General features: G+C 43.5%; 1 pseudogene; it reads right to left on the bottom strand.

Moving 5' to 3' along the window:
- Positions 1–16,965, bottom strand: part of LOC145395468 (DNA polymerase delta catalytic subunit-like) — a 133,476-nt pseudogene that overhangs the window by 48,782 nt on the left and 67,729 nt on the right.

Below are 16,965 nucleotides of genomic sequence, written 5' to 3'. Positions count from 1 at the left end.
TCTATCTATCTATCTATCTATTGCCAGACGCCTCAATCCCGTACGGGGTGGCCACAAACAAATCGCCTCCACGTCGCCCTGTCCCCAGCCATTTCACTGCCCTGCTCCCAACTCAGACCCTCCTCTCTCATATACCTCTCCACTCCATCCCTTCATCTCATTCTCGGCCTCCCCCTCCCTCTCCCCCCCTCCACCTCACTCACATACACTCTCCTCGTTAGTCTCTCACCCTCCATCCTCTCCACATGGCCAAACCACCTCAGTGCGTTCCTCCTAACGCTTCCTATCACATCCACATCCACATCACAACGCTCCTTTATATCCTCATTTGTTAGCCTGTCTCTCCACGTGACTCCACTGGCTCCTCTTAAATAACTCATTTCCACTGCTTTCACTCTTGACTTGTGTCCTTTCAACAACGTCCAAGCTTCACTTCCATACGTTAGAGTTGGTATCACAATACTGTCTTGTAGTAACTTTTTCACTTCCATGCTCACTTCCCTGTTTCTTATCGCTGCTTTAAAGGAACCAGCAACCTTTCTTCCTTGTTGTACCCTTTCAAGCACTTCATCCTCCAAACTTCCATCCTTACTCATCACACTACTCAAGTACTTAAACGTACTCACATTTTCCATTTCCGCACCATCCAACCTCTCTGTACATTCATTGACTTCACCTGTCTCAAAGACCATCAATTTACTCTTCCCTACATTCACCTTTAGATTCCGTTTCTTACACACTGTCCCAAACTCATCCACCAAGCCTTGCAGCTCCCCTTCGTCTTCACTCAACAACACAGTATCATCTGCAAACAACAGTACAGGGAGTTTCCAAACACTACCCTCTCTCATTAAATAAATAAGTCAACATGTAACAATAACTTGTTGCACTGCATCTTTCAATCAGGATCTTCTCTAGACAGGTGTTGATGAGGCTGGCCACAATGGGTGCGTTATCCCGGCGGACGGTCTCGATACCCTTGCAGTCCATCTTGTCGTGAATCTCAGGTCTGGTGAAGGACAGACCAACATAGCGTTTTTTGTTGATCAGCAGGTATGGGAAGTACACCTGGGAGAAACAGTTTGCCAAATGGAATCGAATATTGAATAAGAAGTACACTTTGACCAGGGAAGTGTGGTAAATGGTAGTGAATATGAGAAATAAAGAGTCTGTCTCTCTACAGCCAGATGCTTCAATCCCATAAGGGGTGGCCACAAACAAATTGCCTCCATGTCACCCTGTCCCCTGCCACTTCACTGCCCTTCCCCCACCTTATAACCCCCTCTCTCATATACCTCTCTACTCCATCCCTCCATCTCATTCACAGTCTTCTCCTACCTCTCACCACTTCCACCTCACTCACATGCACTCTCCTGGTTAGTTTCTGATTCTCCATACCTCTCCATTCCATCCTTCCATTTTATCCTCGGTCTCCCCTTCCCTCTCCTTCTCCCCCTCATACACATATACTCTCCTACTTAGTCATTCACTCTCAATCCTTTCAACATGAGAATAACTATACTCTATCCACTTTAACTTGGACTAAAACTGCAATCTGTCCATTCTGAGAGCTGTGTTATACAAAGAGATTAACAATAGAATATACTGCTACTCACAAAGAAGTGTTGTACCTAGTTAAAGAAGAATAAGCTGCTGAAGAAAATTTGTGCCAAGGGAGGTTCAATAATAACCAGTGGCTGAAGTTACCAGATGCAATGCATTGGAGCTGGAGAGTATGAAATGACCAGACAGACAGACAGACAGACACTCACACACACAACTCCCCCCTACACATACACAAAAATCACCCCCCCCCACACACACACACAAATCCCCCCTCCCCACTGCCATACCTTCTCAATCTCAAGTTTGATAGGTTTGACAAACTTCTCAGTGACATAATTTGCCGCCTCCCGCCCCAGCTCCATCGCCTCCTTCACTGTGTCCACCCCAAACTTTACCATCACTGAGTCTGTGTCGCCGTAGATCACCTGCACATGGGGAGAAATGTAGTTCATCATTATCATTGTCATTGTCACCATCATCACCTCTTCTGCCCAATTACAGTAATCCCTTGATTAACTGGACGATCCGTATATAGTCATGCTCTGTGTTTGTTCATTAGGCCTTGGCTCTATTATAACCATATCCGGATTTATCTGTCCGTAACTGGACATAAAAGTTCCGGCTTCGGCTGCCAGCCAGCCTACAAAGTAAAAAAAAAAGTCTGCTCTCTGGCTAACTGGCCTCTCTGACAACATGCAGGTAATAGACCGTAACCCACAAGGTGGGTGAGAATGGCTGTACAGATCCCTACCATATGGTCGAAATCACCCAGTCACCCTAATCACCAGCAACATTCTGGCAGTGCTTGAGGAAAACAGCGTAGCCCACAAGCTGAAGTAAAATGGCTGTATGAGTCTTTACCGACTACCGAAAGTTCCCCAGCCGGCCGGATCAATGGGAACATACCACCCTCGGAGGAATAAAACAGAGCCTAACCCACCAGCAGGGCAAAAGCACCCGTCCGCCCCCTCACCGAACAGTGAAAATCCCGTGGCATCCCTCACCTCTCCCCTCCCCCCGTCCCTCCTCCATCCCTCCTCATGCTCACCACTGCCCTCTTTTTCTCCCTCCCTCTCCCTCAGTCCTCCCCCACCCGTGTGTCGCCTACCATCCCTGCATGAGTTTTTTTTTTTTTTTTTTGCAGTTTATTCAAATACTATTGGTCGTATCAAATTCCGAAAAGGCCGCGAGAAAGCTCAAGAAATTCGGCATCTAGACATGTGCTCAACTCTTGCATGGTACGAGGAAAATTTTGCCCTACAATGTTGGTAATTTATTTGAAGGTATTATTTACTCTCCAACAAGTTCACTCTCACAGCTTTTTTGTACTTTTATTCATCATTTTTTTGTGTTTTATTAGCCTAGCTTATGGTATAACCACCAGCAAAGATGATGGAATACAATTTATATCAATACAACCAATTTCCAGGGGGTATATTGAAATTGAAAGAAAATATTTTTCTTAGTGCCACGGAGTCAGCCATTACTCTTGCTGTCTGAGAAGCTTTTTGAATTCCTGAGAGATTAGAATATGGCAACCGTCACCTTCATTGATATTTCTGTGGACTTTTGTTGTTTAGATATTGCTTTCATAGTGTATAGCATTACCCTGGATATTCCCATGTGTGTTTTGCTGTCCAAATACAGCTGAAAGACTGGAGAACACTGCCAAAATTAGGAGGGGTACTGTACAGTATAGGCAGGATATTTGTGATTTTTTGTTGTTTATGCATTGTTTTCTTAGTGTCTAACATTACACTGGATAGTCCCACGTGTGTTATGATGTCTAAATACTTCTGAAAGACAGCAGAACACTGCCAAAATTAGGAGGGGTACTGTGCATATTGTTTTTTTTGTTTTTGTTTATGCATTACATTCTTAGTGTTCAGAATTATATTGCATACTGCAGTGTTTGCTCTGTCTAAAAACAACCGAAAGACCTCAGAACACTGCCCAAATTAGGAGGGATACTGTACATATTGGTAGGGTTTTGCATGTTTTTTTTATGCTCTGTTTTCTTAGTGTTTAGGATTATACTGCTAATTCCAATGTGTATTTTGATGTCTAAGAAGAGCCAAAAGACCGCATTACACTGCCAAAATTAGGAGGGGTACTGTACATATAAGTAGGGTATGAGTACAGTAGAGGTTATTGCTCTGTATCCGGAGAGTGCTTGTATCTGGTCATGCTTTTGATTCTAATATGATGGATAATCAAAGGATTACTGTATATAAAGAAAGACGACTCATTTACCATCATCATCATCATCACCGCTTTTTCCCAGCCCCACTTCCAGCACATGTTTCCCAGACAACAAAACTCCTCCACACACTTAAGAGACTCACCATCAAAATCAATCCCTTCATGCCTGACAGTCTCCACATGTTGTCCCCGACAAACCACACAAAATCAGCATTACCTCGCAGTCTACCTCCAATACCACTACATCTCTTATGCACCCACTCATCACAAACACTGCATTACCTCGCAGTCTACCTCTAATACCACTACATCTCTTATGCACCCACTCATCATAAACACTGCATTACCACGCAGTCTACCTCTAATACCACTACATCTCTTATGCACCCACTCATCATAAACACTGCATTACCACGCAGTCTACCTCTAATACCACTACATATCTTATGCACCCACTTATCACAAATACTGCATGACCTCACAGTCTGCTTCTAATACCACTACATCTCTTAAACAAACACTTATCCTATCATGCCTGACAATCTCCACATGCTCTCCCCGACACAATGCACACACGAAATCAGCATAATCTCACAGTCTGCCTCTAATGCCACTACATCTCTTATGCACCCACTTACCAAAAACAAAGCTAACCTCTTTTTCCAAATGCAGAAAGAGAAAGAGAAGGCATTTACCATCATCACCATTATCACTCAAATCTCACGTTCCCACATAAGAATAAGGTAAAGTAGCTTCCAGAAAGCATCGTTAGAATATTTCCTTTTTTTTTTTTTTTTTTTGGTCTGTATTTGGATGGGAGAGCTGCTTGGTTACTATCTATTGCAAGATACCATGATCTCTTAAGGGGTGACCACAAACAAATCTCCTCCATGTTGCCCTGTCCCTCAGCATTTCACTGTCCTCCCCCAGCTGACACCCCCACCCCTCATATACCTCTCCACTCCATTCCTCCATCTCATCCTTGGTTACATGATATAATAATAAACATCCATCCATCCATCCATCATCCAATCCTGTGCTGCCCCATGAGGAACATAGGAGCCCTGGGCTAGCCAAGTTGGTCGTAACATTTAAGATGAGAGTGAATAATAATAATAATAATAATAATAATAATAATAACAAGAACAATAATAATAATAATAATAAATAACATCCTCACATATCAGTCCTCACCTCTGCATTGAATTTATATCCGTTTTCTATGGTGTATTTCTTCACCACCTCATCTTTGGTGAACTCAATCATTTCTCGGCCAAATGCTGTCACACTCTGGTAGGGGTAAGGTGGTGGTTATATTACAAACAAGTACAGGATGGGCACATGACAGTCACTTCTTCATTATCATCACCATCAACATTTCGAATATTTGCACCACCGCTATCATGACTATTCTCAATATCATTATCATTTTGAACATTTACACTACTTTCATCACTTTCACTATCATCATCATTTTGAACATTGACACTACTAACATCATCAATTCTCATTATCATCATCATCATCATCACCATTAACATCACTCATTTAGCAATACAACTGCCATCAGTAATTATAATCGACAGCCCTTGACCTATGTACTAAAATGGCCTACCTGTGAGATCTCGAGGCAAGGCAGCTTTCCCACTCGTGAACCAGTAAACTCATACACAGAGTTGGCAGATTTTTTCAGGGCCAACTGTCGACCATCCAACACCTGCGAGAAATATGATAAAGGTCAAGGTGAGGGCAAACTGCGAGTAAAAAATGTTATTTTCAACATAAAAACAAGTTGTGTGATTAAATATGTAAGCACTTGGGTCCATATTAAAACTGACATCACAAAGGTGTGAATGAGTCCTTGGTTCGTTTTTACTAGCTAATACAGTAAACCCTCACTATAACAGGCCCTGCTATAGAAGATACTGGATTAAACAGACACGACAAAGCCCACTGAACTTCTGTCAGCTGTAACGAACAATTTCCATTAAATGGGGCACAATGGATGGCAATACATATGTTTCCTACCCATTTTTATTCCAGACTGGCCTGAAATTGCCCTCTCCCCATCATGATTCCAGAACTGAAATAACAAACTACACCGATACTCTTCTAGTCATTAAGATATGCAATGGCGAGGATGTGAAACAAGCTACCAAATGACAAAATTACAGGCCAGATAAGTGAAAAATGGGCAAACAATAATTTACATTTTTAGTACTAGAATATGTTACTGTACTCATGTATTTTCAAACATGTTACATGGGGAAGATGTCATGTGCTGGAGTTGGGGCTGGAGCTAGCTCTGTGGGTAGGGTAAGGAGTGGTTAGAAAAAGTTCAAGAAGCTGTTGCCTCTCCTGACACTGAGAGAGCTTTCCCTCCGTGCTGTGGGAACTTTGTATGCGGTATGTATTAGAAATGTAATGCTGTATGGTAGTGAGACGTGGACAGTAAAGGTTCAGGATATTTTTTTTTTTTTTTTTAAATTACAGGAAGGGGGGAGGGAAAACAAATGGGGGAAAAAAAAATCCATACACCAGATTACTGGTGTCCTCTTTTCATAAAATATCTGTAACAGTTAGACTTGAACAGTTGTGGGTTGAAATTGGAGGAAAACAACTCTGGGGAAGCGAGTTCCAAAGAAATGCAGTTCGGGGAAGGAAAGAATTCTGATAGGCAGAAGTTCTGCAATATGGTTGAGTGACATTCCAGTCATGAGCGCTACCAGATGCCCGTGTAGCACGAGGGAAGGCATGGAGAGGTGGCACCATGGACGCAACTTCGTCTGAGCATTTGCCAAAAAAATATCTGTAAAATAATGCAAGGGAGGCAACATTCCTTCTTACTTGCAGGGGAGGTAGTTTATATGTAATGGCAGGGTTGTTAATGATTCTAACAGCTTTATTCTGAATTTTGTCTAATGCAACCTCTCCACAACCATTCCACAAGGGTGAGCAAATATTCAAGCTGAGAGCGCACATGACTCTTATAAATTATAGCTAACTGCTCATCGGCGAAGATGAACAAAAATGGCAATGATTAGGTGGATGTGTAGTGTGTCCTTGAATGCGAGGCCTGGAGGGGCTAAGTTTATAATGGAGGAGTTGACAGGAAGGATGTGACTGGAGTGCTAGTAGTAAAAGTAGTTGTTCCCTAGGCAGTCTGGCCGAACAGTCCCGAGTCCCTAAGGAAGGCCAAGACAGGGACCGGGCTTTCCCGCAGAGCTCTCAAGGAGTGTATGTTGTGTTGTTGGTGCAGGCAATTGTATGCACTGCAGTCTTCCATAATATGCTTAGTAGTATGGGGTGCTGTGTTGCATCCTGGACAGGCGTCAGCAGTGGAGTCATTCAGCCTCTTCAGATAACTCAAGAGGGGTGGATGATGCCCACATTCAGCCTGGCCAATGAACCCTGTCCTCACGAGAGAGGTAGGATTCATATGGGTGGATATCAGGAGGCCATGCATGCAGCTGTGTGTAGTGTTTATGTGACTGAATGGAGCAGCGAGTGATTTGAGCATGTTATGCTTCTGGAAGCTAGTTTGAGGCGGGTAAGGGGATACAGGTGACAGTATTTGTCAACTGTGCTGGGTGTTGTTTTAATGTTCCTTGGTGTGTGTGTGAATGTGCTGCCATGTAGTGTAGTGGATGGTGTGGGTTTGTGGAGACTGCAGCAAGAATTTGTTTGCCTCTCATGTCTAGATGATCTTTGACTTTGAGGACTTTGATTTCTCAGTGAAGGTGGTCTGTGGGTGTAGTAGCTGTGCAGTTTGTGACTATTTTTTAGGGTCTTATTCTGTATGATCTGTAGAGTGTTGTAGTGTGTTTTAGTGAGATTAGAAGCCCACGCAGGGCTTGCATAATTCGTCACTGAACGTATGTATTGTTTGTATACTGTGGTGGTGGTTTCTCTGTTGTGTCCAAATGTTGTATGGGCAAGTGACCTTAGGGTGCTAAGTCTTGGTGTTATTTATTTATTTTTTTGAATGTTTGTGATGTGTTGTTTAAATGACAAAGATGTATTGTGTGTTACACCAAGGATTTTGTGTGGGGAGGGGTAGGGAGTGTTGTTTATGGTGAGATATGGAATGTGTCTGAGTTCTGCTGGCCAGTTTGTGAGAAGGGTCACTGCAGATTTGGCTGGGGATATTGTGAGTCTGTTTGTGGTGAACCGTTCAAATAGTGTGTTGAGGAATTTTGGAGAATGTGTGTGGCTGTGTTTGCGTTTTGGTATGTATATGTAAGTGTTATGTCATCTGTGTAGGAAGCTATGTATATCTGTGGTGTGTGGGGTGAAGGTATGTCGTGCATGGATTGGTTTAAGAGTGTGGGGGACAAAACAGATCCTTGAGGGACGCTGTTTGTGAGGTTTCTGATATTCGATGACTGACCGGCAAATGTTACTTGTGCACATCTGCCATGCTAAATAGTTTGCTTGCCATTGTGCATATTTGTGTTAAATATTTTGTTTGTGAGGTTGTGGCAGGGGATGGCATCAAAAGATTTGCTAATGTCTTTTGTGACTAGGGGTATTCTGTGTTGTGGCCCAGCTGAATTGATGCCATCAAAAACTCTGTGTAAGGTCTGTACGAAAAGTGTTTGTGGAGTGTAGCGGCCTAAAACAGTATTGTGAGGGGGCTAAAGAGATGTAAAGTGTATCTAATTACAATACCAGCTGTTCAGTGACTTTGGAGGAGATGCAGAGGAGTATGATGGGGTGGTATGAGGAACGTAACATGGGGTCTTTGTTGGGTTTGGGGATAATGATAGTGCCATGCTTCCAGATGTTAGATATTATGTTATGTGGGTAGCTGTAGTTTGATATGTTGGTGTGTGCTTTTATGCCTTGTGGTCCAAGGTGTTTAAGGTGAATGTTGCTTATGTTGTCTGGGCCACAGGCAGATGAGTGCTTAAGGTTGTTAATGATGTGGTCCATCTGTTTGTAAGTGAAAGGTGCGAAGTCTGGTTCTGTGGGGAACTGTCTCTTGCATCAGATGACAAGTCGGTTGTCGTGATGGGAGTTTAGGTGGCTGACGTGTGAAAAGTGATTGATGAGAGTGTTTGCTTGTTGTTTATTGGAGGGTGTGGTGTCTGTTGTTGTGATGGCAGTGTGTGATTGTATACTATTGTTGCTGGAGAATGTGATGCTGTTTTGTGTTTTGTAGAATTTGCTGGTGTTTGTTTTGTGATGAAGTGTTTGGAGATAATTATTCCAATTTAGTGTTTGGTGCTCTGACACTTTATTGTTTATTTGAATGTTGAGTTCTTGTATTCGTTGTACGGTGTCTTGTGTATGGAGTGTTGGGGAGTGTTGTAGTGTGTCGCGTTGACTGATGAGACCTTGAATTTCTGGTGTGAAGTTGGGGTTGTGTCTCCTTCTGTTGCCTGTAGGGATGTGTCTTTTGTCTATTTTGAATAACTGTAATGAAAATGTGCATAGCTGTGTTGATGTTTGTGATGAGTGTACTGTTTAATGTTTCAAAGTGTTCTTCTGTTTCAGTTTTGAAGGCCTCCCAGTTGGCTCTTATAATTACTGTAGTGTATCTGTGTCTGAGGCCCACTGGGATGATTCTGGTTTTGGTAGTGATGATGATTGGGAGATGGTTATAGTCAAGTGTTTTGACCACTCTCCAGGACGTTGTGGGGGCGAGGTTTAGGGAGCAAAAGGTGATGTCTGTGACTGATGGAAGGAAGAGGGCTTGGTGTAGGATATGGGTATGTTGATGGAGATGGCTGAGGATGAAAAGATTATCTGTTTGGGACTGTAGTACCATCCCTCTCCGTGTCAGTGTTGTTGACATGCCAGGCACACTTTGGCGTTGAAATCACCACCCAGGATGATGTTGGGTATGTTAGTGATGTGATGTATTTGAAGAAAGTAATTGTTTGGCACTGTGGGGGATGATTGGGGGGGGGGAATGTATGTATCGACAATTGTTATGCATAATTTGTTACAAGTGTTCTTTCAATTGATTGTATTTCTGTTGTGGTGTCATGTGAGGGGAGAAGTGATGCTGCGTGTGCATTAGTATCTGAAAGTTGATGGATTGGTGTAACAGGGTGATGAGTCCACCACCACTGCTGTCGGCCTGATCTTGTCTGATGGTGGTGAAATTATGAATTGTAGGTGTTTTTTGTTTGTGTGTGTTTGTTCTTCATTGTTGTGTTTCTTGTAAAATGGCAATGTGTATGTTTTGTTGTTTGATGAATTGTGTGTTTTTGTTTTTGCCATCTATGTTTAACTGAAGAATGTTAATGTTGTGTGTATGATGTCTATTGGGTGCTTCAGCACTAGGGAGAGGTAGGGGTGTGAGTGGAGAGGAAGGGGTAGGAGAAGGTTGTGACAGAGGTAAGGGTTGGGGGAATTAGATTGGGGTGGAATGGGAGGAGTGTAGTACTGTTATGATGATGAGGGGTAGACTGAGATGGTTTGAGCATGTGGAAAGGATGGGGGATGACAACTGGGTGCAAAAACTGAGAGGTGTTAACACTGGGGCTAGGGTTGCAAGAGGTAAATCGAAAAAGACCTGAGACGAAGTTGGGACAAAAGTCACGGAAGGTGACCTCAGAGATAAGGGACTGAATAAGGAAGCTGCCAGAGATCGAGCAGCGTGGGGAACAGCCACTGGGTGACCAAGGCCAATGAATGCAAGCATGTTGGAACCTTAATAAACAATACACAAATGAAACAAATGTGCTTGAAATCCCAACCGGAAGGGGAAGAGGGGCCACAGATATAACTGACTATCAGATTTATCGGATCTGGTTTTTCCCCAGTTAATTCAATATAGTCAGGGTCTACTGCAATTACTGATGTATGGAATTCAGAATACATCTGACCTTCATGTATCATTACTGACTCCACTCAGTAATGTGGGATCCAGGCTGGTTACTTCTAACAACTAAATGTGGTCCATTAAAAAAAAAAAATAGAAACTATAGTCATTCTTAATAAAAAATTAATCTACCTATCTGTCTACCTATAGCCTGACACCTTAACCCGCCATGTCCCGTTGACGTATATTTACATCCGAACGTTTTGTCACTGTGAGTCCCGATGACATATAAACGCGACGCAATTGCAAGGTCTGTCCTTTGCACATTTTCAAATTTTGCGCATGATTTTTGGTACTTATACACGGGACACCTTCCTTTACAAGATGCCAGGCAGGGACAGTGCATTTCTTACTATTACCTCACTGCCCAGCACGCCATTGTCTTGGCAATTCACCTGTTACCAGTGACATGGCCAGTAAAGACATGTCATGCCACGGTACGAAATTCAAGGCCAGAGTGATTCCCAAATCGATGAGAATGTGGAGGACAAAGTTGACATAGCATTAGAGGAAGAAACAGTCAGAAATGATGATCAGGTAATGTCGCCAAAAAAGGTCAGGTATGTTGATGTGTTTGGTGAGTGAAACAATGCTTATATTGCCTATATTACTGTGTGAAAACCAATATACTCTCATATTACATATAAATTCGTACCAAATAAATAAATAAATACCGTTTATGAGTGGTGTGGAATAGTTACCCTCCCATAGAACTCGTTTTCTTTGGAGCCAGCCTGATAGAAAACCCAAGAAGGTAAAGGGTACTTCTACCTGTATTCAGCATTTTAAACCTCAGGTGAGCGATATCTCCTTGAATTTTCGATGTTTCTCACCAAAAAGCGGAGGTTTGAGCCCAGATTTTTTTTTTTCCAAACTTGGTCGGGATTGGGGGAGTCAGTGGAGGAAAATCGGTCGGGACAGGGAGGGTTAATCCTGTGAAGGGTGGCCACAAACAAATCGCCTCAATGTCACCCTGTCCTCTAGCATTTTGCTGCCCTCCCTCAGCTCATCCCTTTCTCACAAACAAATAAACAATTCAAAGCACTTTAGTACATAGAGTCGTGATCATAAATAATCACGTATACTCCTGTACTCCATGCCCCAGGCTTGCTCCTTTATGCATGGCAAGTCACACTGGTGTAAGAGGGGCTGTGAGGGAGTGGCCAGAGAAGGAAAAGTGGTTGGGGAGACGAATGATGTTGCTGGGGTGGAGTGATGGACGGAAAGGAGGATAGGTAGGGGAAGAAGAATGAAATGCGAAGTGGCTAGTGGCCACATATTTTGTCTATTTTCCTTCATTCAGAGCATAATATAAAGGAGTTAATATTCGAGAGATAATGCTGCATTACACCTTGTATAATGGCGTCAGATAACAAGCTTTCGATAGATGGTGATATCAAGGGCTGGCTCATGTGAGATATAACAGATCAAATATTAGTGCAGAGGCTACGAAATTGTGTAGGACCAGACTGTCAATGTGTGGAAGCCAGAGAACGAGAGGACAAGGGCCCGCCTCCTCCAGAACACCAAGGAAGAATGGGAGCTGTTCAAATGAAACCAGCAAACCATCAAAAACATTGTTTCCTCGGTCATGTGAACAATTGCAGGAAGATATTGAGGCAGGAGGCCACTGGACCACTTACTAAGGCTTTCCTGGTTGCTTTGGCTTGACCAATGTCGGGAAACATTGACATATATATATTTTTGGGGTTTGGGTAGGATTTGTTTCTTTTTTCTTCTAACAGATTATGAAAAATACCGTTATTATATCCACCCAGGCGCACAAACATCAAAGTTATTTACCTTTTATGCACAATTATTTTAAATAACCTTTTCATATAGGGATGCCATAAAATAGTTGACATGGTGGTAACTATCGAGGGAGTGTATACAGAGAGGATGATCATATTTACTGTGGACACAGCCATGTCAAAGGTTGCATATGATATTTATTCCAAACACTGATTACATATAACTATAGAGGACATTTCTTACACAAACAGTATGGAAGTCAAAGCCATCCAGATTCCATTCTTCATCCAAAGTCAAAATACAATGAAAAAACACAAATATCTGGCTCCGCACTAATGTTTGATCTGTCATGTCAGTATATTTCTCTCACGAGCCAGCCCTTGACAGCAGCACTTTGAAGAATGTTATCTGACCCAGCTGTACAAGGTGTAATGCAGCATTATCTAAGGAATATTAACTCCCTTATATCATGCCCTGAATAGACAAATTATGTGCCACCACTTCGCATTTCATTCTCACTCCCCTGCCTAACCTCCCTCCCTCCCTCGCCCCCCCCCAGCACCATCACTCATCCCCCCACCCACCTTTCCTTCTCTCTCTCTGGCCCCTCCCTCTCAGCCCCTCTTACTCCAGTATGTCTTGCCGCGCATGAAGGAGCCAGCCTGAGGCACGGGGTACAGGAGGATAGGTGATTATTTATGACCACGGATGTACATAAACTACTGGTATTACACTTTGGTACTGCAGTACTGTAAAAAAAAAAAAGTCAAGCGAGCAGTGGCCATGGGAAGGCTAGTGTGTGTGTTACAGAAAATGGAGAAGATTTATACTGTCATTAGTCCAAAGTAAGACATATTCTGCTCAACCTAAGCAGTGTGAGCAGGGGGGAGGCCAGCTAAATGGCTGGGGACAAGGAGGCATAGAGGCAATTTGTTTGTGGCCATCCCTTACAGGACTAAGGCGTCTGACAATAAACAGATAAACTGATAGGTCGATAATTCCATCCATCTACTCCAGTGTTGCCCCATGAGGAGCACAGAAGCCCTGGGCTATGCAAGCTGGTCCTGACATTTAAGATGAGATGACCACCTCACCCATCCCTGAGTGGCATTACGTGAGCAATAAACACCAACCAACCCTTGGATATAAACCTGCACAGGCTCAATCCGACTGGAGCGCCTTAACTCCCCACTAAACTACCAGGTGCCATAATTTGGTTATGTAGTTACCACCCAGTATAGTAAATGGTTTCCTGATGTACAGGACCCCATTTAGCTTGTCACTCAGTGCAGAGTCGACCATAGACAGAAGGAAAAAGGAAAGAATGAGGGAATGCAAAACAGAAGAGAAGGGATGGAAAGAAGGAAGGAAGAGAGGAAAGGGCAGACACCCGAGAGCAGCACTACATCGAGTGAGCAGAGGGAAAAAAAATCTATGGATTCACTTTGGCATTAAAGAGAGAGAGAGAGAGAGAGAGAGAGAGAGAGAGAGAGAGAGACAGACAGACAGACAGAGACAGAGACAGAGAGAGACAGAGAGGTATAATAATGAGTGACTTGGAGATGCACAAACAGACAGATGCACAAACAGACAGACAGACAGATTCACAGACAGACAGACAGAGACAGAGACAGAGAGAGACAGAGAGGTATAATAATGAGTGACTTGGAGATGCACAAACAGACAGATGCACAAACAGACAGACAGACAGATGCACAAACAGACAGACAATCAGATGCACAAACAGACAGACAGATGCACAAACAGACAGACAATCAGATGCACAAACAGACAGACAATCAGATGCACAAACAGACAGACAGATGCACAAACAGACAGACAATCAGATGCACAAACAGACAGACAATCAGATGCACAAACAGACAGACAATCAGATGCACAGACGGACACACACACACACACATACAAAAACAGACACAGATACACAGAGATGGATGCACAGACAGACAGAAACACACACACGAACAGACGGAAATAGATACACAAACAGACATACAGAAGATGCACAAACAGACAGACAGACAGATGCACAGACAGACAGGCAGACACACAAACAGAGGCAAATAATGAGTGTTCTTACTTTCTGTCTAAAAGGATCTGTTTCTTTCTTGAGGTCTGCCTTTGCCTTCTTCCGAGCAGCAAGGAGAGACTCAAGGATATCAGGCAGCAGACCTTTACGTTGTGACGCCTTGACGAAGTAATTCCCAGATGGCGTCTGAATGTAGTCCCCTTCACCAAGTCTGTGGGAAGGGAGAAAGGGAGGGAATATCTTAGAGAGCCAGTCCATCCCACAGTGGTAAATACCGTAACTGGGATGTCTGAAGCTACTCAAGCCAACAGAGGTAGATAACTGGGATATACTAAGCCATTCCATCCCACACAGGTATGTAACTGGGACATACTAAGTCACCCCAGCCAAGTAAATACCTGGGTTTGGTTAATGAAGCCCAGGATCAAGGAATAAATACAATGACAAATGACTATGAAGTGTTCTAACATACAATGGCATCTCTCTATTCACCCTTGTAAGTGATGTTCAATTTTACACACTCTCACTCTAGTTCCTGAGCCTTCTGTGAGCCCTGTCCCCTGTCACTTCGTTGCTCTCCCCCAACTTACACCCCCTCTCTCAATATACTTGTACCCCTCTACTCCATCCCTCCTTCTCATCCTCGGCCTTTCCCTCCCTCTCCCCCCCCTCCACCTCACTCACATATACAGTACTCTCCTAGTTAGTCTCTTACTCTCCATCCTCTCCACCTAGCCAAACCACCTCAATGTATTTCTCTGAATGCTTTCACTCACATCCACACCACAATGCTCCTTCACTTCCTCCATTCTCAGTCTGTCTCTCCATGCAACTTCCCATGCACCTCACTCACATACACTCTGCTAATTAGTCTCTCATTTTCCATCCTCTCCACATGGCCAAACAACCTCATTGTACTTCTCCTAACGCTTTCTACCATATCCACATCCACACCACAATGCTCCTTCACTTCCTCGTTTGTCAGTCTGTCCCTCTATGTAACTCCAAATGCTTCTCATACACATTCACCCTCCTAGTTAGTCTTTCACTCTCCATGCTCTGCATATGACCAAACCACCTCAATGTATTTTTCCAAACGCTTTCTATCACATCCACATCCACACCACAATGCTCCTTCGCTTCCTCATTTCAGTCTGTCTCTTCATGTATGGTAACCCCATATGCATCTCACTCACATACTATCTATCTATAGCCCGACGCCCTAATCCCGCAAAGGGTGGCCGCAGACAAAACGCTCCAAGTCGCTCTGTCACCCACCATTTGACTACCCTCCCCCCAACTCGACCCCCCTCCCTCATATACCTCTCAACTCCCTCCCTCCACCTCATCCTCGGACTACCCCTCCCTCTCCCTCCCTCCACCTCACCTACATACACCCTCTTAGTCAGTCCTTCATTCTCCATTTTCTCCACATGTCCAAACCACCTCAGTGTATTTCTCCTAATCTTCTCAACCACATTCACATCAACCCCGCAACGTTCCTTCCAGTTCTTCATTCGTCAACCTATCTCTCCACGTCACTCCACATGCTCCCCTCAAGTAACTCATTTCCACTGCTCCCACTCTTGACTTGTTCCCCTCTTGCAAGGTCCACGCCTCGCTTCCATACGTCAGGGTAGGGATCACAATACTATCATGCAGTGACATCCTAACTTCCATACTCACCTCCCTATTTCTCATCACTGCTTTCAGTGAACCAACAACTTTCCTTCCCTGCTGTACCCTTTCACGCACTTCATCCCCCAAAGTTCCATCCTTACTCATCACACTACCCAAGTTCTTGAATGAACTCACATTCTCCCTATCCTCACCATCCAACCTCACTGTACATCCTGTGACTTCATTCCTCTTAAACACCATAACTTTACTTTTGTTTACATTTACTTTCAGAGTCCTCTTCCTACACACTGTCCCAAACTCATTCACCAAACCTTGCAACTCCCATTATCTTCACTCAGGAATACTGTATCATTAGCAAACAGCAACACCGGAGTCTTCCAAATCTCACCCTCATTCATTAGAGCCACCCCCACATCCACTGCCCTACCTTGCACCTCCTTTACAACGCCATCCATGTATATATTAAACAGCCATGGGGACATCACAAAACCCTGTTTCAGTCCCACATTAAGATCAAAGAACTCACTCAGCTCACCATCCACTCGCACGGTAGCCCTAGCTCCTTCGTACATGCTCTTCACAGCATTCAACAATTTCCCCTCCACTCCATATATTCTTAATACCTTCCACATACCTTGCCTATCTATTCTGTCATAAGCTTTCTCCAAGTCCATGAAGGCAGCATACACTTTCTTTCCCTTCTCTAGATACTTCTCCACTAAACATCTTAGAACAAATATCTGATCTACACACCCTTTTCCCTTCCTAAATCCCCCTTGTTCTTCTCCAACTAGCTCCTCTGTTATATGCCTAACCCTATCAATGAGTATTCTACCATATATTTTTCCAGTCACACTAAGATGGCAAATACCCCTATGATTACCACATACTTCTCTCTCCCCTTTTCCTTTGTATAAAG

The sequence above is a fragment of the Coenobita brevimanus genome, chromosome 31, assembly GCF_032717465.1.
Source record: "Coenobita brevimanus isolate Jiangsu-jjx chromosome 31, ASM3271746v2, whole genome shotgun sequence".
NCBI lineage: Eukaryota > Metazoa > Arthropoda > Malacostraca > Decapoda > Coenobitidae > Coenobita > Coenobita brevimanus.
The sequence above is the reverse complement of the archived record's forward strand: the minus strand, read 5'-3'. Positions and strand labels throughout refer to the sequence as shown.